Source organism: Triticum urartu, chromosome 7A, assembly GCF_056163025.1.
Source record: "Triticum urartu cultivar PI428250 chromosome 7A, HENAU_Tu73, whole genome shotgun sequence".
Taxonomy (NCBI): Eukaryota; Viridiplantae; Streptophyta; class Magnoliopsida; order Poales; family Poaceae; genus Triticum; species Triticum urartu.
The window spans coordinates 290,291,105-290,313,255 of NC_141879.1; the positions used below are offsets into that span (position 1 = coordinate 290,291,105).

The 22,151-nt window shown below is 47.0% G+C and overlaps 1 pseudogene; it reads left to right on the top strand.

Moving 5' to 3' along the window:
- The first annotated feature begins 17,685 nt into the window (after nt 1-17,685).
- Nucleotides 17,686-19,163, top strand: LOC147959342 (uncharacterized; annotated as a pseudogene).
- The last annotated feature ends 2,988 nt before the right edge of the window (nt 19,164-22,151 follow it).

Consider the following 22,151-nt stretch of genomic DNA (forward strand, 5'->3'; position numbering starts at 1 on the left):
GGTGCCATGTTGACTAGTTAAATTGACCACATTCGTTGTGAGTCCCACCTGTCAGTTCGCATAGGCAAAAGGTCAGATAAACACAAATTTACACAGGCGCGACAAGGCTCCAACCCGTGCGCGGGAATCACCTGGTTGTGTATGTGTCTGTCAGGGCCTGATGTGTGTGCATGCACGTGTAGGTTGAGCACTTGAGCGTGAGAGTGTGTGTTGGTCGTGTGGTGTACTGGTGTGTGCATGCATGCGTGCGTGTGTGCGTGTGAGTTGGTCTAGTGCGTGAGAGTGTGTGTCTTCATGCATGCATGTAAGTGCATCTAGTGCCACCCCTAGTTGGTTTTGGAGTATTGACAACAAACCTAGTTGAGGGACTAATGTGTTTGTGAGAATTGCAAGATAACACAGGTAGAAGTCCCTCATTGATTCGGTTTTCCTACCAGAGATGACCCCTAAAAATGTATGAAGACATTGAAGTCAAAGGTGGCATGTGAAGACATTCACATTGAAGACTATGACAAGACAAGACATCGCATGAAGACTATGGAGCGCGAAGACTTAGATCTTTCGTAGTTCTTTTTCTTCTTTGTTGAGTCATAGGAACCACCGTACTGTTAAGTGGGGTCCAAGAGAACCAGTCAGAATGACTGAAGTGATGCTTAACCAAAATCCTATGTCTTCAAGTGAAGACTATGAGAGCGAATCTTGTTCAGAGTTGGACAAGTCAGCTTTGCTTGTAGCCCAAGTAAAGTTGTCGTGTGTGTTTGAAATCTGACCGTTGGAACACGTGTCAGTTCCTTAGTGACTCAGGGTCATTTCGGACAAATCAGGTCGGGTTGCCTAGTGGCTATAAATAGCCCACCCCCTACAACCATAAACGGTTGGCTGCTCAGAGTTAAAGTACGGCTTTTGTCGTTTGAGAGCAACCCACCTCGAAGCCTTTGAGAGAGAATTCCTTGAGAGGATAAAGCCCTAACCACCCAGAGCCAAAGAGTGTTAGGCATCACTTAAGTCTTCTTGTCTGTGTGATCTGAAGACTTATTACACTTGAGGACTGTGAATCCTCCAGCCGGTTAGGCGTCGCGTTCTGAGCATCCAAGAGTCATTGTGGATCGCCAGTGAACGAAGTCTGTGAAGGTTTGGAAGTCTACCTTGAAGACTTACCAGAGTGATTGGGCGAGGTCTGTGTGACCTTAGCTCAAGGGGAATACGATGAGGACTAAGTGTCCTGAGCTGCATGTTCAGGACTAAGTGTCCGGGACTGAGTGTCCTCAGGTTTAAATACCTATCCGCCCTAACCAGACGTACAACTGTCACCGCAGTTGGAACTGGTCTACCAAACCTTTGTCTTCATCACGCACACTGGTTCTATCCTTCCCATCTCTTTATTTGCAGTTGGCTCTTGTGAAGTCGGTGCCTATTTGCGTTATCTATTTGTCTTCACTGTGTACCTGATCCTTACTGCCTAGCTGCTATTAGTCATTATGGTTTCACTTCATTGAATACTTGACTATGGTCAGCCTAGTGTAGTCTACCTTCCACTGCATGGTAATAGGTTCATTTCTATCATTTGTCTTCGAAACCTTCATGTATTGAAGACTTTCATAAAAATCGCCTATTCACCCCCCCTCTAGTCGATATAACACACTTTCAATTGGTATCAGAGCAAGGTACTCCCTTGTTGTGTGTGATTTTGGTTTAACCGCGTGGAGTTTTAGTTATGTCGACCACAGGTATGAAGACTGTGTCATGCCCCATCTTTGATGGTCACGAGTATCCCAAGTGGAAGGCCATGATGAAGAAGCGCCTCATGGCGACAAACAGCGAGCTGTGGACCGTCACTGAGATTGGTCTGACCGATCTGTGCAAGATGGCGGAAGCTGATGACATTCGCAAGTACACTCTTCTCAACCTCACGGCGAAGGACGTCATCTGCTCCTATCTATCTCAAAATCAATTTAGGAATATCATGCATCTCGATCATGCGAAGCTTATCTGGGACCGTCTCTCTGAGGTCTATGAAGGTCGTCGAACTCGTCATGATCCTTGGTTCGAGGACTTTAAGGAGTCTCTCAAAGCGATGACATTCGAACCAGAATCATCATCTTTTGCATCATGCCTTATGAAAAATGATGCTAAGGTAACTAAATGCTATCTATCTGAATCCAGTGATGATGAATCTGGTGATGAATTTGGACCCAACTATGCAAAACTTGCTTCCCTTGTCACTAAACAACAGAAAGCTATGGAACATATTCAAAAACTGTTAGACAAAAGCGATGACCTGTTGGATGCTGAAATGACTCGATCTCAGTCCTTAATTGAAGACATAAAAAATCTTCATGTTAAGTATGAGGAACTTGAAAGTCGTCATGAAACGCTCTCAACAACTCATGAAAAGCTTTCCTATGATTATCTTCAAAGGAAGCAAGAACTCGAGAAATTGAGAACGACTCATGAAGATCTTCAAACTGAAAACGAGTCACCTCGCGCTGAACAGATCAGTCCCGCTCAGGAAGGATTTGAACCACCATGTCTTAAATGCATTGAGCGTGATAACGCTACTTCTGTTTTTGAATGTTCTACTGCTGCTACTGTTGCAATATCTTCAACTGTTGATGTGGTAACTAACCCCTCTGCTGAGGATACCACTACTATTGCTGATGAGAATGCTAGCTTGAAGACACTGCTTGAAACAGGGATGTACAAAAGTCTCAAAGGGCATCAGACACTATGTGATGTCCTCAAAAGGCAGATTCTGAACTGAAACCCTAGGAAAGAGGGTGTTGGGTTCGAAAGGAAAATGAATGCTGATGGCTCTTACTGGAAACCTGAGCAGTACCCCAAAACCACATGGGTTGCTGCAAAGGAACCTTCAGCAGATCCATCCACCCTATCTGGCTTCACTTGTGCTAACCCCATTGTTATTGATGAATCCTTTGATGCAAACTATAAACTGTTTAAGAATCAGAATGGTGAAGTGTTTGCCAGGTATATTGGTACTAAATGCAGGAATGGACCGCCTATGAAGAAGATCTGGGTGCCGAAAAGGTGTTTGGAGAATCTCCCTGTAAATGTCATCATGACACCACAAGTGAAGAAGAAAAACCCCAGACCACAGGCTTCATACGGTCCAAAGGCTTCATACAGACAAAGGACTCACCTGAGTCACACTAACGCAAATGTTTTGTAGGGAAGCCATACTCAGGCCTATGAATATGAGCGCGGTCCATCAAACCGCCATGTTCATAAGACCAAGAACTATTCTGCTTATTCTTATGAGTACTATTGTCCACCTGCAAGACTTTTTGCTAGGGCTCCAAAGCCAAAGTTCTCAGATGCTGCACTTAGACTTATTGCTTAGAAGCCACCCCTCAAGATGTGGGTGGCTAAGAAAGTTTAACTCTCTGTTGCAGGGAAAGGTCTCCAGCCGAAAACCAAAATCGTCTGACACTATTGCTGGGGACCTTAAACATCTTGTAGGGCGCAAGATCAAATGCCCAAATGGTCTTATTATGTACTTTGTTCCTGAATCGCTTGCAACTTGCCCTATCAGTCCTAATCTCGATCTAAGCTTTAATAATCCATTGGTTCGTCAAATTTTTTTGCTTCACAATTCTCTTCGTGAAGCCTATCCCCCTAACTGCACTGTAGGGTACGACACCAGCTGCTTCAGAATGGATTATTGATAGTGGGTGTACAAATCACATGACTGGCAAGCGAAGCCTTCTCATGGACTCAACTTTACGTCCATCTGACAAAAGTCACATAACATTTGCTGACACTGGTAAAAGCAAGGTATTGGGTCTAGGTAGAGTTGCAATCTCAAGGGATCAACACATGGATAAAGTCATGCTTGTTGAATCCCTTGGTTTCAACTTAATGTCTGTCTCAATGTTTTGTGATTTAAACATGATTGTGATGTTTGGAAAATATCTTTGCCTTGTACTAATGGAATCTGACAAGTCTCTAGTGTTTGAAGGGTATCGGAAAGATGATTTGTACGTGGTAGATTTCTCAGCAGGACCACAACTTGCAGTATGTCTTCTAGCAAAAGCTTCTGAATGCTTGCTCTGGCATCGAAGGCTAGGGCATGCTGGCATGAGGAACCTCCACACCCTTGCAAGGAAGAAGCATGTCATAGGCATCGAGGGTGTCAAGTTCAAGAAGGACCACTTATGCGGTGCCTGTGAAGCAGGAAAGATGACGAGGGCCAAGCATCCCTTGAAGACAATCATGACAACGACTCAACCCTTCGAACTGCTACACATGGATCTCTTCGGTCCCACTCATTACTCAACTCTTACTACTACTGCTTGTCTCTATGGCTTTGTCATTGTTGATGATCATTCAAGATATACTTGGGTGCATATAATCCTTTACAAGACTGAAGTGCAGGATGTCTTCAGACGCTTCGCCAATCGAGCAATGAACAACTATGGTGCCAAGATAAAGCACATCAGAAGTGACAATGGCACTGAATTCAAGAACACCGGCCTAGATACATATCTTGATACTTTGGGCATCACACATGAATTCTCAGCTCCGTACACGCCATAGCAGAATGGCGTCGTCGAACGCAAGAACATAACACTTATTGAGATGGCTTGGACGATGCTTGATGAATACAAGACTCCAAGAAAATTCTGGCCTGAAGCCATTGACACTGCATGCCATATCATCAACCGTGTTTATCTTCACAAGCTTCTGAACAAGACATCCTATGAGCTCCTTACTGGCAAGAAGCCAAATGTCAGTTACTTCAGAGTATTTGGCGCCAGGTGCTGGATCAAGGATCCACATCACACGTCAAAATTTGCACCAAAAGCACATGAGGGTTTTATGCTTGGATATGGAAAGGATTCGCACTCCTACAAAGTCTTCAATCTCGTTCATTATAAAGTGGTTGAAACAGTGGATGTGCGGTTCGATGAGACTAACGGCTCACAAAGAGAGCACCTGCCAAATGTGCTAGATGAAGTTCCATCCAATGAATCAATCGAACTTATGGGAACTGGAGAAATCATACCTTCTGAAGCTCAACCTGAAGAGGAACTTATCATCTCCGCACCCGATCAACCTGAAGACAATGCTCAGCCTGAAGACAATCCCTCTAACAATGACAATGATCAGCAAGAGCAAAATCTTCGTCCTGTACATCCCCGTGTTGCAAATGAAGTACAAATTGAGAGAATAATTGATAGCATCAATGCACCAGGTCCACTCACTCGTTCAAGGGCAACACAGCTAGCAAATTTCTGTGGGCACTTCGCATTCGTCTCAATAACTGAACCCAAGAAAGTTGAAGAAGCCTTCATGGAACCTGAATGGATTCAAGCTATGCAAGAAGAGCTTCAACAGTTTGAGCTGAATAATGTATGGGAACTGGTTAAGCGTCCTGAGCCTCGAAAGCACAATATAATAGGCACCAAATGGATATATCGCAACAAGCAATATGAGCATGGTCAAGTTGTCAGAAACAAATCTCGTCTCGTTGCTCAAGGATACACTCAAGTTGAAGGGATTGACTTCGATGAAACATTTGCTCCTGTGGCTAGACTTGAAGCCATACGCATACTGCTGGCCTATGCAAATCATCATAACATACTTCTATATCAAATGGATGTGAAGAGCGCTTTTCTTAATGGCAAGATTGAAGAAGAAGTGTATGGTGCACAACCGCCTGGCTTTGAAGATCCAAAACATCCTGACATGGTGTACAAGCTCAACAAGACACTGTATGGCCTCAAACAAGCCCCTCGGGCTTGGTATGACACACTCAAAGACTTCCTGAAGAGCAAAGGCTTCAAATCTGGTTCCCTCGACCCCACTCTCTTCACGAAGACATATGACGGTGAACTGTTTGTGTGCCAAATATATGTGGATGACATTATCTTCGGCTACACCAATCAGAAATACAGTGAAGAGTTTGGATATATGATGCAAGAGCAATATTAGATGTCCATGATGGGTGAGCTGAAGTTCTTCCTTGGTCTTCAAATACGCCAGCAACGCAATGACATCTTTATATCTCAAGAGAAGTATCTCAAAGATTGCCTGAAGAAGTTTGGTATGCAAGACTGCAAAGGCTTCATGACGCCAATGCCAGCCAAACATCATCTGGGTCCCGACGACAATGGTAAAGAGTTCGATCAAAAGGTATACCGCTCCATGATTGGTTCTTTACTTTATCTATGTGCATCTAGGCCAGATATTATGCTTAGTGTTTGCATGTGTGCTCGATTCCAAGCGGCACCAAAGGAATCGCATCACTTAGCTGTGAAGCGAATTCTTTGATATTTGGCTTACACCCCAACTCTAGGATTATGGTATCCAAAGGGCTCAGAGTTTGATCTGGTTGGATTCTCGGATGCTGATTATGCTGGTGACAAGGTGGATCGCAAGTCTACATCAGGCACATGTCATTTTCTGGGACGATCACTTGTATGTTGGTCTTCAAAGAAGCAGAACTGTGTATCTCTCTCCACTGCTGAATCTGAATACATTGCTGCTGGATCTTGCTGCGCTCATCTTCTGTGGATGAAGCAAACACTCAAAGACTATGGCATTCATCTGAAGCAAGTGCCACTCTACTGCGACAACGAAAGCGCCATCAAGATTGCCAACAACCCAGTTCAGCACTCGAAGACAAAGCACATTGAAATTTGTCATCACTTTCTCAGAGATCATGTTGTGAAGGAAGATATTGATATCATACACGTCAACACTGAAGAGCAATTGGCAGATATCTTCACCAAGCCCTTGGATGAGAAGAGATTTTGCAAGTTACGGTGTGAGCTAAATATCTTGGAATCCTCAATTGTCCTGTGATCAGGCACACATCCTAACACTTATGCATATTGATGACTTAGATGTGCAACACATGAAGTAAAGTATATCTTCAATCAATGAAGACATACATTCTAAGTGTGAATACATTAATGTGGAATTTGACTTCGGAGCGCCACGATAATTGTGCGCCGTGTTTGGGTCTAATACTTCCTATAAGGTGGGTAACGCCACCACCAAATTCTTCTGTTTGAAGTGTTTTACCCATGGCGTTACATTTGCTATGTCTTCACATTTTGTTTGTCTTCATTCTCAACTTGTCCTCATGATTATCTTCACTATGTTGGTTTGATTGTCTTTTTCATATATATATATATACATATATACATATATATACTGGTGTTCTGTCCTCTACAGCATTCACTTATAGCTATGTCTTCTTGTTGAATCTTTTGAACTAAGTGAATGTGATCGGACCCTAACCTGTCTATGCTTTCTATCTCAAACTCTATCTCTCCAAATCATATGCATTCTCTTGAAACTGTCGAATGTCTTCTCTGCGTCCTTGTCAGTAGAAGATACAGAGACAAACATTAAGTCCGTTTTCAATGCTAATTCCTTCACATGAAACCCGGAGAAGTTGGAACGACCACCCGACAATCCAGGCGTGCGTGGGAACGTGGAACAACCTCTGATATGTTGCATGATGGCCACGTGTCCTTCAGATGTGAAGCGTCAGGGGCACCTGTGTAATAACACTGTGTCGTCCCTGTCCCTATAAATACACGCCTCACCACAGTCATTATCCTTTCTTCCACTCTCGCTCAAACCCTAGCGCCACCGCTAGCCCTCGACGATCCGGCGACGAAGCGCTTAGCTGCCGCGACCTCTCCGACGTCGTCTTCATGCCGGCCGCGGACATCGTCTTCTCCGCCACCGCCGTAGGTGTCCTCTGTCGCCAAGTTAGGGCACGGACGATCGAACTGCTCGGCCTCCTCTACCACTCCGTCTAGCAGTTCTTCATGTGGTAAATAAAACTTCCTTTTTACGGCCCCTTTGATCCTATAGATTCGTCACTTTCTACCACAAGTAGTTTCTGTTCACACAAGTTGGATCTATTTCATACTGCATCTCATAATATGCCTAGTATGTTCACTTATGCTTCACAAAGTAGTTAGATTCCTCATTTGTACTGATCCGTGGATTCGTACAAATCTGGAACCAACTCCTTATCTATGAGTGAATGTCTTCGCACGATGAGGTCAATGTCTTCTAAACTGATTTATCTTCAAAATCTTCTGAGAATGCATATGACCTCTTCCCCTTCCCTTGCACCTTAATGCTGTCACATGTACATGTCCATGGGAGAATCCCTTGGTTCTCATAGTCTGCATTCATTTGCAGAATTCTTACAGCATATATAAATTCTCCCGAAGCCAGTTCCTGTTTGTCCAGCAAGCGAAAGCCTTTGAAGCCTTTGAACGTATTGAAGCCATTCAGTTTAAAGTTCATGGCTGCAGAGAAATCAGCAAGGAAGGGTGGCAGAAAGCGCCGAGGTTAAACATCAAGAGATCTGCCCGATGACTTCTCAGAGCTGTACAAGACAGATCCAGAAGAGGATTACAATCAGCGCAAGACACGAATCCAATGGATTCGACGATATTGGGCAGAACAGTGGTTCAAGTACAGGTTTGTGACCAAGGAATATGCTGAGAAGAATGCCATCAAGCGACCATGGGGAGACATCCTATACAGAAATCTTCAACCCAGGTCCAGAGATGAAGCCATTGAACAAGGCTTCTATCCCTGCATGGTCCGTGGACCACAGCCTGCGGATGCTGACCCATTGTCATTGCTATGGTGTCGCGACGACAATCTGTTCAAGCGCAACTTCCAGTTTGCCCAGAATTCGGCGAAGCAGAACAAGAAGTCTTTGGGACTAGACTTCAACCCTGGTCCCTCTGCTCCCCGTGCCGATGGCACCCGCGAAGCTGAACCCAATCTTGTTGGGCCCTTCTACAACCTGGACGGTCTCATCACTCATATCATGGTTCAAGGGACAACCGTGGATGAGCCTGTAGATGACGCTGAATCTGATGAAGTGCCTGCACCGCCGAAGCCAAAGAAACTGAAGCAGCCTAAAGCTTCAAAGCCTGCCTCAGCACCAAAAATATCACGGGCGAAGCCACTGGCTACTGCACCTCCTGAAGACAGTGTGCAGTCTGAAGATTTGTCACGCATCTCCAAGCCCTCGAAAGTCAAGATGCCTCTGCAACACACCAGCCAAGAACTGACTGATGCTATTCTGCACAACGACGCCATTGATCTGTCCAGCGATGAAGATCTAGCAGATGACGCTCTTGAGCAACTGATCAAGAGCAAAGAAGAAGCAGAAATCTTCAATGATTTGCCTCTCTTTGATGTGGCAATCATCCATAACTTCATTGATGAGTGGTTTGACACGCCCAACCTCAGCTTTGAAGATCTGCAACTTGTGATTGGCCTCAGTGTTGCCTTCCATGGCGCCATTGCTTCAGAGCTAGCTTTAGCTCAGCGCATCATTGAACTGAAGCAAAATATCGACTTTGAGAAAGCTCAGTTCAAGAAGCATATGGCCAAGCTCAGCGTGCAAGAGGTCAAGAACTTCAAGATCATGCTGCACGAGCTCAAATAAGCCTTTCTCAAGAAGCGTGAAGAAGCTCAAGGTTCTCGTGAGCGCATGAAGAGCCTGGCTGACAAGTGTGTGCAAGCCTACAATGAGGCTGAGAAGCGCAAGGCCCTTGGTCGTCCTGGCATCGACCCCAGGATGGCTGCAAAGAAGAAGAAGAAGCCCGCTATGGCCGAACCCGACGCACCAAGGCAGGAAGCACATCCCATTGTCTTCCCAGCTAGCATGACTGGCTCGAAGCCAAAGGCCAGGTCAACCGCTTCAGTATTGAAGAAGACGAGGACTGCTGAGGCTGAAGCCAGAAAGAGGAAACATCCTGAAGCCTCTGATGCTGCTCCCTCCAAGAAGAAGAGGAAGACCAAGAAGGAACGGGCTGCTCCCACAGAGCCCTTAGTTGTTGAACCTATATCAATGGTTCGCCCTGCATCTACACACCAAGAGCGCCAACTGATTGCCCCTGAGCCTGCTTCCACAGAGGCTCATATAGCTGAAGACATTCCAGCAGTTGATCCCACCGCTGCTGAAGACATTGGTCACCATGACAATGTTGAAGATGATGTAGTTCTTCCTCAAATCGAGCACCAATAGATATCATCGCCTGTGCTTACGCACAGCGAACTCATCAGCATTGGTCATCCTATGATGCCAATTGCTCAGGATGCATCATGGGCTGATCACCCACAACAACAAGTCACACCACCCCGGCAAGAAGAAGATGATGACTTTGAGGCCTAGCCAACTCCGTCTCTAGAGGCGTCGCCAGCGTTACGCAGGCTTCGCAAAGGACCAAGGTCTCAAGTCCCCCTTTCGAGCGTTCCAGAAGGAGAAGTGCCCCACCAATCTGTTTCATGTCAAGTGTTTCCAGATGCCACTCCTACTGTGAATGTCTCTGAGTCTGAGGCTAAAGCTGCTGAAGACATTCCGGCTGCATCAGCCGACGACACCCAAGAAGAAGAACGTGTCCCTACTCCCCCAACTACTGAAGAAGCTGTTCTCGAGGAGAACGTGTCTGTGCTCGACCCTCCATCTCATCAAGTGGAGGTAGAAAATCTTGAGGCTGCCACCACCAACACAAATGAAGCCAATGACGTTGTCATGGCTGAAGCAAATGTAGAGCCTGCACCAATGCCAGAAGTCAATGAAGCCATTGATGCAACTGCTCCTGAAGCCTCTGCTGTGCAGCACAACGCCTCTGCCACTGCTCCTGTTCCTGCACCTGCTGCTGGTCCTCAGTTTGATTATCATGTTGAGCACAGGCCTCAGGTACAGAAGCCAATGCCAAGATTGCCCAGGTTTCCAAGTCCTACATCAGCACCTGGATCCTTTAATGTCAACGGCTTCAAAGCAGACAACACCTTCTTCAGTAGCTCCAAGAACCCCTACTCAAGGGAAAGAATATCTTCTGATCGGTTCTGGAGCTATCCGCAGTGAAGTTATTACTCATGCATTCTGTACAATCAAGGTCGCATCTTCCCTCATATGCGTCTTGACACCGAAGCAATAACTGGTCTGCCCAGCTTGGAAGAAGCGCTGGATTGCTTCAAAGAGGCTGGATTGTTGCCTTTCATCACCGACCAAGAGCACTGGAACGAAGAGTTGCTGCTACAATTTTATGCCACTCTTCACATACGAGGCTACAACAGAGATCCGAAGACTTGGGTCCTTGAGTGGATGACTGGAAATGTTCATCACGAAGCCAAAGCCTTTGATATCATTGAGCTCACTGGTCTGCCCACTCCTGGAGATCTCTATGAACCTGGCTGTCAGCTTCACAGTGAAGCTATGGAGAGCATCTTTCAGAAGCCTGAACCGAACATGAGTCAGATGCTCAGTATGATGAAGCCTTTGCCTCCAGATGCTGCATATCCTAAGGAGTTCTTTGTTGAAGACCTTGAGTATCTACCACGGACTATCTATCACATTATAAGGCGAACTCTCTGCCCCATCAAAGGACATTCTCCACATGCAAAGCTGGAAGGTGCAATGAAGACTTTGGTCTTCTATATTCTTCACGGAAAATGCTTCAACGCACAAGACTTCTTCATCCGCCAACTTGCTACATCAGGATCTGATCTTTTTGGCTTGAAGTTCTACGCTCCATGGATAATGCGGCTGATTAAACTCCACTCAGCTATCTCATATCAGCCATCTGCTCGCAATCATCGGATCTTTCTTCCTGATGTGGATATGTCCGTTGAAGCCATTTATCCAGAGCCTGCCAAGGAGCCTCTTAGTCTTCAGAATGCTGAGCATCAAAGTTTCTCTCAGAACATTGAAGGAGTTGAAGCAGTCACTCGTGTTTATCCTCTGGCTGGTACTACACGTGCACCTCATCGTGCCCTCACTGAAGCCGCTGAAAGCACCATTGCCCAACGGCCCAAGAAGCGATCTCGTGTTTTCAATGACCGAGAGCTTCTAGTAGCTTTTCATCACAAACAGGATAGGCATCATGACTGGCTGAAGCGCCAAATGCAGAGCCTCTTGGTGGATGTCAACCGCATTCGCAATCTTGCCACCAAGAATGCCTTTGTTGCCCATGAAACCTATCGGCGTACATGGAAAGGGCTGACGCTTATGTGTTCTGAGGATGATCTTCAAGAGGATGGCTTCTCTGAACGTTTCAAGTTTGACTCCACACCTCCCCGAAGGACTGTGCTGCGACGAACTCCATCAATTGAAGACTCTGAGTTCTCTTCCTCTGCGGCAACTGTGAATGCCAGAGTGATCGAGGACGAAGATGATGCCACTTCACCGCCCCCTACTTCTGCACGCATCGACACTGCTCCGAGTTCTTCTGCACCGCCGAACACCACCGACGACCTTGCTGTTTCGTCTACTCCTCATGGGAACGAGTAGATGCTCTATGTCTTCAAACCTTTTTGGTCCTTACTGACAAAAGGGGGAGAAGCATATGAGTTTGATAGTCTTCAAGCGGGTCCATATGGGCGGTTATTTATGTTTTGCCTCATGTTTACAACTCTCGTTTTGATACATTTGGTTCTTTGAGTTGTAACACTTAAACTCGATGGTCGTCTACTACTTATTTGCTATTCTGTGATGCGATGGTAAATTCCGCATGTGCAACGATAAATTCCGCACTTAGATCATTTTGGAGACGTCCATTTTTCATTATGCATGTCATTATCTTCACATACTTTTCATGCATGAAGAATTGTCATCATAAGTTGAAGAGGATCTCCACAAGTACAACCTGCCATGTGCATTTGCATTCCGAAAGCAAAATCCTTATATGCACATCTTCAGGGGGAGCCCTTGCAACTTATGAAGACAATTCTTATCCTTTACAATTTCACATATTATATTCCCCGTTGAAAACTTCAACTAGTTTGTCATCAATCACCAAAAAGGGGGAGATTGTAAGTGCATCTAGTGCCACCCCTAGTTGGTTTTGGAGTATTGACGACAAACCTAGTTGAGGGACTAATGTGTTTGTGAGAATTGCAGGATAACACAGGTAGAAGTCCCTCATTGATTCGGTTTTCCTACCAGAGATGACCCCTAAAAATGTATGAAGACATTGAAGTCAAAGGTGGTATGTGAAGACATTCACATTGAAGACTATGACAAGAGAAGACATCGCATGAAGACTATGGAGCGCGAAGACTTAGATCTTTCGTAGTTCTTTTTCTTCTTTTTTGAGTCATAGGAACCACCGTACTGTTAAGTGGGGTCCAAGAGAACCAGTCAGAATGATGAAGTGATGCTTAACCAAAATCCTATGTCTTCGAGTGAAGACTATGAGAGCGAATCTTGTTCAGAGTTGGACAAGTCAGCTTTGCTTGTAGCCCAAGTAAAGTTGCCGTGTGTGTTTGAAATCTGACCGTTGGAACACGTGTCAGTTCCTTAGTGACCCAGGGTCATTTCGGACAAATCAGGTCGGGTTGCCTAGTGGCTATAAATAGCCCACCCCCTACAACCATAAACGGTTGGCTGCTCAGAGTTAAAGTACGGCTTTTGTCGTTTGAGAGCAACCCACCTCGAAGCCTTTGAGAGAGAATTCCTTGAGAGGATAAAGCCCTAACCACCCAGAGCCAAAGATTGTTAGGCATCACTTAAGTCTTCTTGTCTGTGTGATCTGAAGACTCATTACACTTGAGGACTGTGAATCCTCCAGCCGGTTAGGTGTTGCGTTCTGAGCATCCAAGAGTCATTGTGGATCGCCGGTGAACGAAGTCTGTGAAGGTTTGGAAGTCTACCTTGACGACTTACCAGAGTGATTGGGCGAGGTCTGTGTGACCTTAGCTCAAGGGGAATACGGTGAGGACTAAGTGTCCTCAGGTTTAAATACCTATCCCTAACCAGACGTACAACTGTCACCGCAGTTGGAACTGGTCTACCAAACCTTTGTCTTCATCACGCACACTGGGTCTATCCTTCCCATCTCTTTATTTACAGTTGTCTCTTGTGAAGTCAGTGCCTATTTGCATTATCTATTTGTCTTCACTGTGTACCTGATCCTTACTGCCTAGCTGCTATTAGTCATTGTGGTTTCACTTCATTGAATACTTGACTATGGTCTGCCTAGTGTAGTCTACCTTCCGCTGCATGGTAATAGGTTCATTTCTATCATTTGTCTTTGAAACCTTCATGTATTGAAGACTTTCATAAAAATCGCCTATTCACCCCCCCTCTAGTCGATATAACACACTTTCAGTTGCACAACTCAAGAGAGACGCTAGCACGATTGCTCTATAGGCGGATACGACACTTGTGCACAACCTATAAGATGCAAATTGTATGAACTTCTATCCCAAGTACACTATGTATATGATGTTCCGGTGGTATGATCCAAGATGATTGGATATGACAATGTGGTATGATGCTATGGCACTTTCTTACAAGCTCTTTGTTCACTCTTGTTTTTGCTTAAAAGCTTTATTCTTTTTTTTTGTAATGCCACAATGCAAAATGCACAAACCAAGGTAGCAATTGTGTATATACGGGAACAATCTTGTGACACAAGGGATGATATGATACCAATATGATATGTTATGTATGCAATATATGGTGTAGATCACTAATGTGCACAAGTAACGTTGCCGGCAATACTCAAATGGCTAGTCTCGATAGGCAAGTGACGCAAAATGGGCTAGGGGTTATCAATGCAATGGCAAGGAAATATACAATGAAGGGATACCACGATACCAAGATGATATGGAGGTTACCGTCCGCGGTGATGATGAGTGGCGGTGATCTTGATGGAGATACCAAGATGATGGAGACTCGTCCCTAAGTAGCCGAAACACCTTAGGAAACGGAAAAACCGCAAACTCAAAATCTCAAATGTCAAATGGTGGTAGCGGGAATGCGGTGGTGGTTTTGTGGAAGTGCAATGATGGGTTATACTTGTAGGCAATGCGGAAGTGGAGGGTAAGGTGCTGTACTATACACGGTGTCGGAGTTGAAATCACGGTCCCTAAGTAGCCGAAACACCTTAGGAGACACAACTGACAACACTAACAAAATTGGGTTAAGTTGGGATGGTGGAAGTGTATGGTGGTCAAGCCTATGCGGAAGTTATGGTGGTGGTGGTGGTTGATAAAGAAGCAACCGTCCCTAAGTCGCCTAGACACCTTAGGAGACTCAAATCACTCCTCAAGCAACTACTAATGCGATGGGGAACAAAATTCGTTAGGTCGCGGAAGTCGGTGCTGGAGTAGCGGAGGATGTGGTGGAAGCTCTAGGCAAAGATGCCAAAGTTCCAAAATTTTTATGGAGTCAAATGGTTTTGGTAGTATTTTTGTGGGAAGGGGGTGTCAAGAGCTTTTCAACGAGCTAAAGAACGTCAAAAACGGACTCCGGATGAATTAGTTATGGACAAAACGATGAAATGGGGGAGGCTGAAATCCCAAGGGCCGGATGTCCGGGGTGGAGCCCGGATTTCCGGGGCTGTCTGTCCAGAACCGAGAAGATTTGGTGCTCCAGGAGCCGGATGTCCAGCCCGATGGCCCGGATGTCTGGCCCGACGAATCCAGATCTCGATTTGGACTTCGAAACTCGATTTTGAGCGGAAATAGATGATTTTGGGGGCAAAATTGATGGGATTTCGTGGATGGAAAGTGGGGAAACTTGGGGATATGCTAGATCCACTCGAAACCAAGCAAATCCATGGATCAAAATCAACAAAACATCATCTCACCAACAAATCACAAAACATTTTCGGGGCTATTTTTGTGGGGAATTTTCAAATTTAGGACGAAATCAACAAAATTAGGCTAGAAAATAAAGAGGGGAGACTCCGAAATCGTGATCAACCTTGCTCTAGATACCAAGATGATGTAGGGTAGAACCCTAGTGGCCCGATCTTTCATGAAAGGAGAGGATCCCGCGATGAACACGAAGAACACGAGTATGGAAACGAGGGGAAAAACACGAGAGGAACATGAGAAACCAACAAATATGATCATACATGCGCTAGATCCATGAACACAAAGGAAGATACAAGATCCAAAGTCAACAACGGACGATACAAGAGGTAACCGGTTCTTCTCCGTGAGGAGGTCTTGAATCCACAAGGGGATCTTCCCGTGAGGGGTCTTGAATGCAAAGGTGGATCTTCTCCGTAGAGGGGCCGCGGTCTCTCTCGTGGAGTAGATCCGATATGGATGAGCGAAGCTCTATCTCTCAAATGAGCTATCACAATGCTAACCCTAAAACGTAGGTGGAGGGGGAGTATATATAGTCTAAGGGGCGAAGGGGTACATGGGCCACAGCCCAGATGCGCTACATGCAGGCTGGGGGGCCGGATGTCCGGGCGTCGGGCCGGATGTCCGGGCCTTCCCGAGACGCCGGATGTCCGGGCGCCGGGGCCGGATGTCCGGGCTGGCAGGGTCCAACCTTGTTGCTCTCTGGAATGGCGGGGTCTGGATTTTCGGGCCGGAGGCCGGATGTCCGGGGGCTCGGGACACGCCGGATGTCCGGGCTGGTCGCCGGATGTTCGGGCCCTGTAGACTTGACCGCTGGCTCCTTGCTGCTGGTGACACGTCCAGGGGCCGAATGTCCGGGCCAGGGCCGGATGTCCGGGCCAGGGCCGGATGTCCGGGTCCTAGAAGCTGTCTCCGTATTCTTCCGTCGTTGCTTCCTTGCTTCCCTCGCGGATGGTGTAGTTGTTCCTTGGCACTTGCACTCCTCGTCGTCGTCCGTAGTGTTCCGACAATACCTATGCATGCACACGAGAGGGGTGTCAAGTAGCATACCATCCTCGAAGGGGTCAAGTGAGCACATGTAAAGGAGATGATTCACCTTTATGTATGTGAAGTAGATGTCGCACATGTCACTTGCCAAATGGACTCTTGACATGGTGATGTCCATAGGATGCTCTACATCACTCTGGCATGCTCAAGGGAAGTCACACAGCTAAAGTGTTCTTCTTGTGTAAAAAAGAGAAGGAAAGTCAGGGAGCTTATGAAATTGAAAATGAATTTTTTAAAAAATTGAAATTAGTCTTCTAAAAAATTTGAACTTGGTATGTCACGAATTGAAATTGATCTTTTAGAAATTGAAACCCATCTTTTGAAATTGAAATGAGCACTGTTCATGGGCTAAGATTACTGTAGCTTACCTGACTTCCCTTCGAATGTTAGAGGATCCAGCTCCCACGCCCGAACTCACGCCCAAGGCTCCTCCCAGGTGGAAGCTTGCACGCCGGCGACGCCGCCTGCATGAGCTGGCTGTGGTCGCTCGTGCCCGTGGAATATATGCATGCTGCCGTGCCCGCATGCCTATGACCGCTCCTAGCAGGAGCTCGTTGTCAGCATCGCCAAGGATGGGACTGAACCGCTGGTTCAGTCGAGGCAAGCTGTTGCCGATCAAGGCCCTGTAGCGGATCCGGTAATTGAAGATGGCGCAGAAGAATTCAAGCGAGGTGATGGGCCGGCCCGGCGGCCCAAGAGAACGACCAACCCACCGTGATGGCTCAAGGACTACAGCCTGGCCCATTAACTGTGTTAAAAGTCACTGGTTTAAATAGGCATCGACCTCACTCTGTAATTGGTTGGCTAGGAATTGGATGACGGCTTCGGCCGGTGTAAACGAATAGCTGTGAGGGTGGATGGGTGGATAGCTACGGAATACTTTTCCCCAATTCAAATTCGAATCCCTAATCTTCCCCGATCCAAGTGTGCTGCTTATGGTTGGTATCAGATTTGGCGGTCCTCGAGGTTACGCGGCATCACCATGGGACGCGGTGGCGAGATCGGCGGCGAGTGGAGGCGATGGACAAGTTGTCCAAGGAAGGGCGCGGCTATACGCACTTTTGCGGGCGGATTTCACCGCCGACTTGGACCAACGCTTCAAGCAGCACGGCGACAATCTCCTCCAAGCCGTCGACAAGCTCATCCAGGCGAACACGACGGCGCTCGATGCTCTGCTGTCGGCGTGGGTGGATGGCATGCAGGACGAGTTCGCGCTCGAGATCGAGCAAGTCCGCGGCGAGCGCCCGAGGGAACCAACTGGGCGCGTCGAGCCCTCGTCATCAAGGATGGTTGGGAGTGGTTGAGGTGCCGCTTCCGACTCCCTTGGCATCAATCAGGAACACTAAGGGAAGGCACATAACACTTATGTCCCTCCTCCGGTCAGAGGTGCGCGTGATTCTAATTTCCGTGCTCGTTCTCCTCCTATCGGTGATTCGGGTTACCAAGATACTGCTGATGTGTTCTTGTTTGGTGTTCGTGCTGATCTTCCTTGTTTCGATGGCGCGAACCCGAGGTTGTGGCAAACCCAGTGCGAAGATTAGTTCAAACTCTGGAATACTCCACAATACAGATGGATCTTGCTAGCGACGTCTTAGTTTGATGGAGCAGCAGCTCGATGGTTGGAATCAGTGCAATGTAGGTCTCCAAATATGTCCTGGTCTAAATTTTGCTGCAGTTTGCAGTGTCGCTTTGGCAGAAATTAACATCAGACACTGCTCCGCCAGCTCTTTCGTATATCCCAGACTAGAACAGTTGTTGATTATGTGGATAGATTCGTTGACTTGTATGATCAGTTATATGCATATGAGGAAGTTCCTAGTACTTTACACTACACCACTCGTTTCCTAGATGGACTCAAACTAGGTGTTCGAGTTGCAGTGGCACTTTATAAGCCCAAGGATCTAGATTCGGCCTATGATTTGGCCTTAATGCACGAGGAGCTTGGGGAAGGAGTAACACATATCAACTCGTCTGCAGGAATGAGGTCTGCTCCATTCCCACTTCCTCTTCCTCCCAAGCCCCGTGTCAGTGAAGATCGGCGTCAGTCTGAAACTCTGAAAACAACACTAGCTGACGATAAGTGGTTTGCACTGCGCTCTTACCGCAAGTCTAAAGGGCTTTGTTTCGTTTGAGGAGAAAAATGGTCTCGTGATCATGTGTGTAAGTCAACGGTCCAGTTGCATTTTGTGCAAGAACTGATCGATCATGTTTAGTCGATGGAATCTCTCCAGTCAGATAGTTATGAGTATGATACAACTTCTGGTCACGACATGCATTTATCAGCTATTGCCATGGGCAAGGACCCCAATGCTCCATCCCTATAGTTGGAAATTCAGTTACAAGGGCACACTCTAGTTTTATTGGTGGACTCAGGCAACACTCATTCGTTCATAGATAGTTCTTTTGCTCCTATGTTGGTGGATGTCCAGGATACTGCTGCAGTTTCTGTTACAGTGGACGGAGGAGCATCGTTGCAGTATTCTCAGATGTTACGATAGTGCAAATGGAGTTGTTGTGATGCTGTTTTCTCTTCTGGTTTCAGGCTTTTATAGTTGTCCACTTATGATGGTATTTTGGGCCTTGACTGGTTGGCTCAACATAGTCCTATGCAAGTTGATTGGATTCAAAAGTGGATGTCAGTTCAACAGTCTAGCAGAACAGTTACTTTGCAAGGCCTGTTGCCTTCTGAGTTTGCACTTACAGTGATATCCTTGTCCCTGATTCAGTGTTCTGCCAATTCTTTAGTTTGTCCTAAAATATAAGTAGTGTTGGACAAGTTTCCTACAGTTTTTCAGGCCCCCACTGGCCTTCCTCCTAGAAGAATGCAAGACCACCATATTCCTCTAATTCTAGGTGCAAGACCAGTTTCTGTCAGGCCATACAGGTGCTGGGAACGCGACAATTTCAAAAAAATTCCTACGCACACGCAAGATCCATCTAGGTGATGCATAGCAATGAGAGGGGAGAGTGTTGTCCACGTACCCTCGTAGACCGAAAGAGGAAGCGTTATGACAACACGGTTGATGTACTCGTTGAGGGAGTCCTGGATTAGGGGGTCTCCGGACAGCCGGACTATATCCTTTGGCCGGACTGTTGGACTATGAAGATCCAAGATTGAAGACTTCGTCCTGTGTCCGGATGGGACTCTCCTTGGCGTGGAAGGCAAGCTAGGCAATACAGATATGTAGATCTCCTCCCTTGTAACTGACTTTGTGTAACCCTAGCCCCCTCCGGTGTCTATATAAACCGGAGGGTTTAGTCCATAGGACAACATACAATCATACCATAGGCTAGCTTCTAGGGTTTAGCCTCTACGATCTGGTGGTAGATCAACTCTTGTAATACTCATATCATCAAGAACAATCAAGCAGGACGTAGGGTATTACCTCCATCAAGAGGGCCCGAACCTGGGTAAACATCGTGTCCCCTGCCTCCTGTTACCATCCGCCTTAGACGCACAGTTCGGGACCCCCTACCCGAGATCCGCCGGTTTTGACACCGACATTGGTGCTTTCATTGAGAGTTCCACTGTGCCGTCATCATAAGGAGGGATGGCTCGTCTCGTTGTCAAGGACAACATCACTTCTGGGGGAGCCCTGGCTGTAGGCCAAACTCTCCGACTAGACGGCTTCGTCATGACCGCCCGCTCGGCCGTTGCGCCGACGATGACTTCTCGGGGCATCGAAAATAGCCTCCACATCGGCTCAAGATTCGCCAAGCAGATGGACCCAATGGAGCTCTCCTCTTTGAACGAGCTCTTGGATCGCATCGCCGCTCTGGGAGTCGCTACGGACTATGATCGGATCGGGCTTAAACCTGACCAAAGGGAGATTAACTCTCCGCCGGTCACCCATCAAATAGCGGTGGTGGAGGAGCAACGCGGCGGTTCTCCCTCTATCCCGAGGACGAACTATGTCTGGATTCCCGAGCTCTCCGAGCCGGATACCCGCTCACGGGAGGACATCGCCCTAACCCTGGACCTAGAATCAGGTCGCATACCGAACCCGCAGAGCAACATCCCGGAGCCCGAAATTCCAAGATCGGAAACTCCCTTGCCCCAGGATCTCAGATTGGGTCAAGGTCTGTACTTATATCCACCCACCCACCCAGATACAAACAATCTTTCCCACATTAGGCAAGCGCCTCAAGAGACAGTACATCACTATTGGGCCAGATTCCTCCTTGTAATGAACAAGGTCAAGGACTGTCGCGAGGAAGACGCAATTTCACTCTTTTGCAACAATTGCACAGACACGGGAATCCTCAATGCCATAAGTCACCGTGACACAGCACACTTCGCTGACTTGGCGGCCATAGTACGGAAATACTGTGCGATGGAAAGCGCGTGGAAAACCCAAACACAATTTTGGGACAATCCGGCTCTGACAAAACCCCTAGTCCGAACTAAAAGGGTGCACTCTCATAAGTCGCCTGACTCAATTACAAAGAAGCAAAAGCCTACTACAGGGCGTGGAACCGTATTGGAGGGATGGCTTAACGGGCCCTGCAAAATTCATAGTACAACGGATACCATACCAGCACATAGCCTTAGAGCATGTTGGGTACTCCGGCAGGTGGCCAAGAGCGGTGAGGATCTCCTCATCCTAAACACCCCAGAACACCCTCCCGCAGATAACAATACAGTATTAACAGTCTTCGAGACCTTCGCCTCAAATAATAGGCGTAAGCGAGCACTCCGCAGCCTTGCCGAAGTCTGCCTCGTAGCAGCAATAAATCCATGGAGCGACACGGCCATTACTTTCAATGCCAGTGACGAACCTAAATTCCAAACAGCCCGAGCACCGGCCGCTTTGGTCCTCTGTCCAATTGTGGACGGCTTTCGGCTCACTAAAGTGCTCATGGATGGCGGCAGCGGATTAAACCTCATTTATGAGGAGACTCTTCAAAAAATGGAAATAGACAACAACCGTATTGAGCAAAGCACCACGACCTTCCGAGGAATCATCCCTAGTCGGGAGGCACGTTGCGCTGGGAAAATCACACTAATGTGGTATTCGGCACTCCGGAGAATTACAGGTCCGAAGAGATCACATTCCAAGTGGCCCTTTTCAGTAGCGGATACCACGCCCTTCTAGGGCGGGAGGCATTCATGATTTTTCAAGCCATACCTCATTACGGGTACATGAAGCTCAAAATGCCCGGACCCAATGGAATCATCACTCTAGCTAGTGATCCGGACATAACACTCCACGCCGAGAACAAAACAGCTGCACTGGCCCTCGAGGCATTATCCGAAGCCCTTGTGGCGGAGGAGTTAACCGCGCTGCGCTCCACAGTGGACAGGGACGATGTGATACTAGACAAAAGATCCAAGTCCACCTCCTTTAAACTAGCGGATGAAATAGTCAAATTCCAAGTCCATCCAACTGACCCCACAACCATTGGGGAACATTTAAACCCCGCCGTAGATGCCGCACTACGAGAGTTCCTGCGTGAGAATTGGGACATATTCGCCTGGCATCCTT